We start from the raw sequence: 10,116 nt of genomic DNA, 5'->3' as shown, positions 1-10,116 counted from the left end.
CCATCCATCCATCCCTGCGGGTCCAGGGCAAGCCGAGGCACATGGCCAGCCTCTGGAGCAGGAGCCAGTGCACACCAGCAGTTTTCAGCCTCAGGATGTTTCCCTTTGAACAGCTTGACAGCAGAAGCTTTCATCCTGGAGAAAACTGACTTGCATCTGCCCATCTCACTGGGATTTGCACACCAGTGGCTAAAACCTAGCTTTGGCTTTAAGGTCGAGTGCTTGAGCAGGGTGGATCTGCCGTGGTGACCTTGCCCTGTCTTCAATCCCCTGCCTGAAAAGTTCACAGGACAGCCCTGGATATATGGGATGCCTTATGTCTGAATTGCACCTTGGCAAAGCAGCTTAGTATTCATCCTTCAGGGCCAATTGCTGGCTGTCACACAGAGCAGGGGCAATGCATGAGGAAGAAAAGGTTCCTTTTTGAAAAATAAAGTGGCTTGGGTTTTTTTCCCCTCCAAGAAGCCTGCGAGGCAGACTGACAGCATGCACGAAGAGAACATTTATGCAGACAAGCAGCATGGCCTATTTAAGAGCAAAGTGAAAGAGCAATTATTCTGCAGCTCCATTCTGATGTTAACCAAAAATAAAAAATGTCAGGACTCAGCAAAAGGACCACACACAGCCAAGGAAGCAGCACTGGCAGTGGGGGAGTTACACTGGCAAAGGGACCCTGAGTGGGAAGCAATGAATGCTGAGGCTCCCACTCACAGAATCACCAACCCAGGGTTTGCAGGAGCGATTGCCGTGAGTAAGAGCAGTAAAAGCCCTCTGTGAGGCAGGCTGGAGGCAGTAGGGAATAAAGCCAATTGCTGCTGTCCTCATTTCCCCGTCCAGGAAGTCAGGGCTAGCTCTGCCCTGTTTCTGGCCAGCTGAGCCTGCACAGCCAACACTGCACCTCAGGCAAGGCACGTGGCAAAGCTGCCCCTGAGTCCTATAGGCACAACTCAGCACCTCTTAGGAGGACTTTGGAAGCCTTTGCAGAAGCCACCACCAATTTATGGTAAGAGGCAGCCATCAGTTTTGCCTACAAAACAGCTATTTCCTCATTTTTTATTTTGACACTTAAAGGAGCTTTTATTTATCCAGGTTTCAGAAAGGGCAAGACTAAGCTTAAGGGACAAGGGCACCTGACCTGAGGAGAAACCTCACCAAGATGAGCAAGAGCAGCTCACAGTGGCAAAATACCTGCAAGTTTCAGCACAGGTGGCCCTCCATTCCCACTTACACCCTCCACTCTCTGCAGTGATGATGTGCAGTGGAATTCCCTGCTCCTGTGTATCTGAAAAGTGATTCTTAGAAGTTGACCTGCACTTGTGAACTCTGAAGCCCTCAGAAGCAGATTCCCAGAGTACCCTGCTAAATACCTCCCAGGTAGCTTAAAGCTAGCTCTCCTGGGGTCCAGGGTAGCAACCCTGCTCTCCTTTTTTCTCATTACACTGAGAAACAAAGTCAAGCATTTCATGATCACTGTGGCCCACCATCACTCCCCCATGAGTCTTTCTCATGCACCTTGGGGCAGAGGGATCAGCTGTGTGTGGCCGAGCTCTGCTGTGAGCCCCATCCCACAGCCATCAAACAGGCTGGATTCAGGAGCAGGGATGTAACCCCGAGCTCCTGACACCAGCTGGACACATTTCTCCCAGAGCAAATGCCTGCTGCAGATGGGAGGACTTATGCTTTGAGCTTCACACTGCTGTTTACAATCAGTGCAATGCAGGACAAAAGCATCTCTGTGTCTCATGGAGCCATGGAAGTAATTATAACGAGAATTTTTAAGTGCTCAGAGAACTTGAATCTGAAGACCTGTCTACTTAGTGTAGCTACCTCCTTGAGTCATGGTCTGTAAACTCAGAAAGAGAAGGAAAAAAGCCCCATGCCACAAACATCCCCCCAGCTGGACACTGGGACAATAGGACAGAATTCCCTCTGAGCAGGACAGGGAATGATGCACATGGCTGCATTCACCCTTTATCCAGGAACATGTTTAGAGCAAAGGAAAAAGCACTAGAAGGAGAAGGGGAGTGCACAGCACCAGAGGCAGAGAGGAGCCCCATCAGCAGCAGCTGTGTCAAGCTCAGCTATCAGACTCCAGCAGGTGTGCCTCCGTTTGGATGCAATTCCATTTGCAGGTAGTACAGCAGAGGGAAAATTTGATAAAAATAAATAAAATTGTTAATAGTGGATAGTTGATAATTTTGCCCATTGGTCCTCCTGTAAAGGGCATGCAGCAAGGGCCTCCTTCAGCAGCCTGCCCCTGGTCTCTCACTGCCACCAGAGCCACACCCTGGACACGGGCAGGGCTTGTCTCCCCACTGCAGCTGATGCTCCCCATGGGTGTGAAGACAAGGGCAATCTGCTTGATGCTCAGAGGAAACTGAATCTGGAGAGAGTTTGTCTCCAGCTACATTTTCTGAACTTTTAAAGCCCTTTGAGCCGAAACATGACATTATCCAAACAGAACATGATGCTATAATAAACAAACACAGAATGAAAATACATATACTAATTAAAAGTGAAATGACTTACAGCCAGTGAAGCCCAAAATGAAAGGATGGAGCAAGGTCATTGTGGACACACTGAGGCAGACAAGCAGCAGCGTATGAGACTCACAAGGAGATGAAATGGAGGGAAACCACAGGAAAATGGCATAACCAGGGCAGAGAAAGTATTGTCCAATTCACTCAGCAGCAGGTCTGGAAGCAGGGATTTTGTGGCTGATCCCATTGCCTCACTGTGAGAGAAGTGAGGCAAGAACATGGGAAGTGGTAGCACAGTATGGCTTATGGCCAAAAATCAGATGAGACCAAACAGAGGCAGCACACAATGGAAGTGGAGATGAAGGGGAAAATGACCTTTTCTTCATTTGGGTAAGCGTGCCCAGCTGAGCCCAGGCTGTTCCTCACAGGTGCTATTGCACACCCCACTGGTGAGAGCCCAGCCAGAACCACTCTGCTCTCCACAGATAAAACAAAGGGCAGGCAAAGCCCTAGACTGGCAACAAGGATTAGAAAGTCTCTGGAAATAAACAAAAGCACCACACAATGCATTTGCATACACATTTGTGAGGCAGCAGCATAGGGTTATTGCTGCTCCTTTTCTCAAGAAGGGAAAAGTGACATTTTAGACCCTGAGTGCTGACAAGCACAGGCAAGTGAGTTTTTAGCTGAGACTACAGTATTTGTAAATTAGAGGAATCTGTTTTCCTTTCTTTGATAAGGCAACTGCAGTCTGATGCCAAATTTGCCCTCTTTCACCCGTCCCTGCTGCCTCAGGCACCCCATGTAATACCTTACTTTAATGGATCTCCAGTGAGCAGTGAAATCCACAACCACACGGTTTGCTGGCTTTGGCACTGCTGCACAAACACCCTGTGGCAGGGTGGCTGCAGAGCTCTGCTTGCCTCCATGGAGTGCCCCAGCCAGCCCAGCCAGCACCAGCTCCTTGGGCTCTCCATTTGCTGCCTGACAGAAATCAGCTCCAGAGTACCTGGGGCTCACTATGAACCTGAACCAGCCTTAAATAAACAATATTGAGTGACTCTATTAGCCACATTTTAGCCACAGTCTTTCCATCTTTCCTTCCCTCTCCCATCTATGTTCTGCCCTCTGCAGATTGGGTGATCTCTGTCTGTATTTTCCACTTGCTGTTCTTCAGCCCACAGCCCATACAGACCCAGTAAGAAGGAAACCATGACTTACCTGGGAGGGGTTTTAAGACAGCACCTTGTAGGAGAGATCTCACCTGAGACAAAGAGATGGGGGGTGCAGGACAGTGAGGCTGCCCCGTGAAGCAGAGGGACCCCAGCTCCCCACAGCCCCCAGCAGCTGCACAGAGGTGCATCATCAGCCCCAGAGCAAGAGCAGCAAGGGGGCAGCCCCAAGGACCACCCAGGGGTCAGGCAGGAGCAGCAGCAGAGGGAAGCACCCAAAACATGGGCCTGGGACCCGGCTGGGAGGACCTGGCCATCACTTAGCCGGGATGAGGCACAGGGACAGCAGCAGCAAAGCCCTGGCTGAGCTGCACTGGGGCTGCTGGGCCCAGGGGAGGCTGGGCAGGTCCATTGAGGCCCGTCAGGGCTCCCAAGGCTCAGCTGCTCACTCTGCACCAGCTCTGGCTTGTTTTCCCCTCCTGCCAGGGCGAGCGGCCACCCTGCTGGTGCCCTGCTCTGCACAGCGCAGCTCCCACCCGGGGACCCAGGCTGCTCCCTCCCTCCATCCCTCCCTCCCTCCCTCCAACTCTCACGTTTCCCTGTATCAAAGGCACGGCCAGCTGTAAAAATAATATCCTGGCATGGATGGAACAATACAGCACAATGTGCAAACACCTAAGCAGAGCAAAGTGGGGCTGTGTGCTGCAAGAGAGAGCGTTTGAAGCAAAATTAATTTTGTTTAATTTTATTAAAGAAGCAAGGGCGCTTCCCAGCTTTTAAGTGGCAACAGGAGGAGCCTGGCATGTCCCTCCATCAGAGACAGACGGGAAGAGCTCACGGACCAAAGGGAAGGGAGCATATGGAATGTGTTACACATGTCTGTCATTGAAGTGAGGAGCTTTAAAGAGTTCAGAAGGAAACTAGATACATTTCCAAACAAAAAAAGGCTGAAAAATACAGGGTGAGTGACAATGCCCAGTGGGGAGGGGAGAGGGCTCCCATTGCCTCCCCTCTGACTGAGAAAGCCTGAAGCACTAAAGTCTTTTGAATATGGATGTTGTCTAAAACTGGTTAAAGATGTGCACCGAAAGATGAAACTTTAGGGCATTAATCAAGAAGGCATTTTAGGGAAATTAAAAAAGTAAGGGCCCAAATAAATAGTTAAACCTTCTAGGAGCCCATACGCTGGCTATACACACTATTGCAAATGTCAGGCTGGCTTGACCTACTGTGTCCCAAACCCAGGCTCTACCTGCTTGCAAGAAGACCACTGCCTAGGTGCTTTTAAAATAGATCAACAAACAAAAACAATTGAAGTTTGTAAATGAAGCTTCGGCAGCTTCCAGCAAACAGTTGTGATCCTCCTGTGGCTCCTGATCACAGCACCCACTCCTCTGCCAGCAGGCACAGCAGGATGCTCACCCCCACCCATGTCCAAACCAAAACCTGGTCTGAAGTGCTGTGCATGTCACCTGCCACTGGCCAGGAGGTGGCATCCCCCTGCCCGGGGGGGTCCCAGGTGCTCTGGAGAGAGCAGGGAGGTGAGGGCAGGTCGCCAGCTAAATGCAGGTTGAAATGTCACCTGCTGAAGTGAGCTAAACACCTCCTGCTTCTGTTGTCTTTGCTGATGGGGCTGTTGGTGCAAATGAAAACATGGCTCACGCAGGTGCCTGAAAAATCTTCAGAAACTGAACATCAGCATTCTCTCTCTTCAAGCTCCTGTGCCAGGTCTTGGGCAGCCATCCCTGCATTCTGAGCCCAAAGGCAGAGTGCTGATCAGGGCATGAATGCCCTGCACCTGCCAGGTCTGCACTGGGCACTGAAGCACAGCACCTTCCCACCAGCTGTCCCATGCAGGCATCAGCATCAGGAACCTGCTGGCAATAGATGGCAATAAAAGCATTATAATATTCCCTCCCACAGTCAAGAAAAAACTGAGGAAAGTGCTGTTGTTAGTTCCAGCTACTTGGCTAGACATCTCTGACTTGGACAAAGTGACAGCTTTGTCACCTCAGGGCAGCTGCTCTTTCCAGTGGTGCTGGAGGCATGAGAGCCTTTGGGAATCAAGCTTTAGTTGTAGAGTATCCAAGCTCATTTGCTTTCCTATCTAACTCTGAATTAACATCCTGTTCTTTGCCTCCTCCAACTGAGAACATGCTAGAAATGAGATATCCTCCCTCAGAAAGGAAGGAAAATGTGTTTTCAGTGTGTGATGCAAAGTCCCAGCTCCCCTTTAGCAGCCTTTGCAATGGCAGGCACTGGCACAGCTCAGACTCTGATAGCTGCCCTCTAACACTGTCATTTTATTTTGAATTAGCAAGTTGTACTATCATTTGGGAGTTTCCCTATCACAGATTAAAGCATTTCAAATGGCCCTCCACGTTCTTCATAACAATGTTTAAGCCATGAACCATAACATTACAATCTCTGTCATCCTCATCATGTGCATGGTTTTAGCACACATGGGAAAGAGACTTAGAAAAGCTAACCAGGGCAAGAGTGAGATTAAAAAAATCCCTGGCAAACACATAAATGAGAAATGGAAAAAAAAATCAAAGGGAGACAACACCCAGAAGAGTGTCTTAGCTGTCCCTGTGTAGCCATAACAATTACGAACACTGTACAGTTTTGAAGTATTTTGCTAGTCTGTTCCATGTCCACACAACTCAGCCCTATGCAGGGCTCATCTCCTCTATGTCTGCACCACAAGTGCACTGTGGTGACATGCAGAATTCAGCTGGTTTTGTACCAAATTGATGCAGTTGCTCTTTGAAGTTCTGTGCTATGAAATTGATCTGAGCTGTGGTAAGAAATCAAGTGATGTGTGGAAATTGTCTCACCCCAATGCCTGCTCCTATTTTTTTTTTTTTTTTTTTTTTTTTTTTTTTTTTTTTTTCTGCTGTTGCTTTCCCCTGCCCTCTCTCCTCATGTTACTGCTCTTTTCATCTGTGATCTTTATTTTGTATGCTGACAGAGGCCAGGATTTACATGCCTGGTTTGAAATACCCAGGAGTCCATGTCAAGATACCTCAGAGCCAATCTGGTCTTAAAGGAGCAATTAAAATAAGTCCCATGATGTTTTCATTCAGAAGTCTTGCAACTGCTAAGCTGTCTGCTCTTTTGCTGGGGCATGTACATATCCTCTAAAAAACATTTTAAAGAAAGGAAAGGAGCATTCTGATAGCAACACAATTACTTTTATACATTATATTTACTCAATCTAGATTTTACTCAGTTTCAAATCTTAAGTTTCAGTCAAAATAAGAAAAAAATCTAAAGATGTTGAAATGGCATCAAACTACAATGATGCACAATAATACTATTTTAATGTAATATTTTACTATATAAGTTATATTTTATTATGTATTGCACATTTTTTTCTTAGAAGTTGCTAAGCATTATTTAATACCAAAACTAAGTGGCAAGTAAGTTTTTAATGCAACAATCCCCATCTTTCCATAGCCACAGCAATGAGCATTGGTAGGAGTTATTTCTTATCTTTGTATGCATCTTCAACATCCTCTGCCTCAGGAAAAAAACATACTTTAAAAGTCAATAAAAACTGGACATTTTAGATCAGAGGAAAGTTCTAAGATGAATGCACAAGTGGTTAAGACACAGCTTTCCTTTTACAAGTTCAGCACTTTTTTTCAGCCTGTGCTTTTGTACTTTGTGTTATTGACTCATTCATATAACAGTGACCCTGTACAGTCAGGGAACACATATCAATATTAAAATAATAGTTTTATTATGTTCTGTCTCTCGGGCAAAATGTTCCCGAGCATGAGATATTCCAGATAAATGTCTGATCTGTGGACCTTCAGGCTAAGTAGAGAGAGGTAAGTAAGCGACATTATCCTCAGAGATAACCAGACTGCCTCAGGAATTACTCCCAGAAAAAAAAAAAAAAAAAAAAAAAAAAAAAAAAAAAAAAAAAAAGCTTCAGAGTGCTCAGAAAGCAATTCTTATTGTATGAATGCAAGAATCTAGAACCATTTTAATCCTCAATAGTTCTTAAGACACAGCTTTCACATCTGGCTGCAATTCTCTGAGTTTTCAATATTCGTTATGACACTGGGGCTATTTTAGCTCTGATTTGGGTTGGCAGAGACCTTTAAAGGTCATCTAGTCCAATCTCCCTGCAATGAGTAGGGACACCTTCCACTAGATCAGATTTCTCAGAGCCCTACCCAAACTGACTTTGAATGTTTCCTGGGATGGGGCACCTACTCCTCTCAGGGCATCCCATGCCAGTGTTTTACCACCCACAGAGTAAAGAATTTCTTCCTAATATCTAATCTAAATCATCCTTCTTTCAGTTTAAAACGGCCTTCCTGGTAGGCATCCTTTAAGTATCAGAGGCCACAATAAGGTCTCCCCAGAGCCTTCTTTTCTCCAGGCTGAACACCCCCAGCTTTTCCAGCCTTTCCCTACAGGAGAGGTGCTCCAGCCCTCTGATCTTCTTTCATGGCCCTTCTCTGGACTCACTCTAGCAGGTTCACAACCTTCTTAAGTTAGGGAGATGTCCCAGTACTCCAGCTGGCATCTCACCACAGAGGAGCAGAGGGGGAGAATCACCTCCCTCAATTGCTGGCCACACAGTTACCATGCTTATTTTTCTGAGAGGTAACAAGTAGTATGCTCATCATGTGAGAAAACATATAAAGATGAGAAAACTCAGCAGAAACAAGCATTACAAAGCCACAAGTCAAAGCTTACTTAGATGGCATGAAGATATTAAAACCAAGTTAAGCTGAAGCATCTGAGATTACCTCAGTTGTTAAAGCATGGTGCCAATAACACCAAGCTCGTGGGTTTGATTACTTAAGAGCTGGACTCAAAGATTTTTCCAACTCAGAAAATTCTGTGATTTCTGTGATCTTTAGTGGTACCTCAGAAGTTCCCATATATTCCACTGGTGGAGTTATGCTGCCACCTATTGTGAGGATGAACCTGACACTCGTTATTTTGCTAGGCAATGTCTGCAATAATTACCACTTGTCTTTCTCTTCTTTCTATCAGAAGTACTTTCTTCTGAAATATCTGCTACTGATCAGTACTGGTGAGGGGCTGCAGGCATAGGTGCCCCTTCAGCCACCAAATACAGGTGTTGATACATTCTGATCTCTAATCACACAATGTGCAGTTAAATTCAGCTTTATCTGCTGCTGTCAGCTCAAAAGCTGGTCCAAAATGAGAACCCTGCTTCTCTACTCCGAGGAATGCAGCCATGGGCAGAGAGGCAACGTGCTCCCCTGACAAAATGCTCTGAGATGTGCTTTTCCTTCCTCCCTCACAGGACTATAGGTCAGTTCCACAAAACTGAGACAGCACTTGAGCTATAGTATAAACTCATGACTGTGCCTGTAGCACAGCTCTTCTTTCCTCCAAGCAAAAGGGCAGTCCTTGTGGCTTTTATATCTATTGTGCCCAACTGCAGCAGCCACAGCCCAGAGCAGGAAGCTCTGTTGCCCAAAGCTGATTTTTTCAGTGCACAGAATTTAGGCAAACTTTTTTCAGGAGAGCAGCCTCAGGAGGCCCAGGCCAGCCCACCTCCAGAGCTCACATCATGAGCAAAGCTGAAACAAACTACAATAGTACTTCCATCTCTCTAAAAGTGAAGTAGCTTGGCACCGGTCAAGTTCTGTGGTTCTCAACATACCTTTCCCCACCTTTTTACTTCCCTTCATGCCTTGGCAACACAGAGATGATCTGTTCCTCTACCTCTCCAGTAGTATCAGCTAAGCCAAGACCCAGGCATTACGCCATCTCAGGGTCACTTAGCTGGGAAAATGAGGCTGTTCAGCCACAGCAAGCAGCGTGGCTTGATGAATTCATCACACTCCCTTGTGCTCCCTCCTTCCAATCCTCCCCGTGCCTGCCTAATTATTCATTTTTTCTTCCAGCTTTAGGAACCAAATTATTCCAATCCAGAGCAGCACTGCAAACCAGGAGCAGTGCAGGAGCCACTGCTGGACAGGAGCCACTCCTGGACAGCCTGGATAGCTGCTCAGGCCAACCAGCTAGTGGGATTTTCTCATTTATCTTTCAGGCATTCAGCAGCTTCCAAGCCACCCAGCGGGAGAGAGAATCTCTGGAGCTGCAGCTGGAGTGAAACTTGATTGCACAGACAGCGGTGGTGCAGCCAGAGAGGACAGCCAGGTACAAGTGCTGTCAGCTCTCCATCAAATAAAGCACCAGAAGCATGAGGTGTTTCTGCTGTTTGCTGTGCCATGGGTATGGAATTTTACACTTCTGAATTGAGTCCAGCCAGGATCTGTCAAAGTCAGGGCTGCTTGCAGCACAGATGCAAATGAGTATACCAGCAGCTCAAGATGGCACTGTAAGAAGCAGATGGCATTTTCAGAGTAGTACCACAATTTACAAACTCCTTGGACAGGTGTTTGCACTCCCTTGGGTCCAAGGAAGGACATGGGGCACTTGCAGCAATGGAAGCTGTGTGA

The sequence above is a fragment of the Oenanthe melanoleuca genome, chromosome 2 (assembly GCF_029582105.1).
Source record: "Oenanthe melanoleuca isolate GR-GAL-2019-014 chromosome 2, OMel1.0, whole genome shotgun sequence".
Taxonomy (NCBI): domain Eukaryota; kingdom Metazoa; phylum Chordata; class Aves; order Passeriformes; family Muscicapidae; genus Oenanthe; species Oenanthe melanoleuca.
This window is presented reverse-complemented; position numbering follows the sequence as displayed.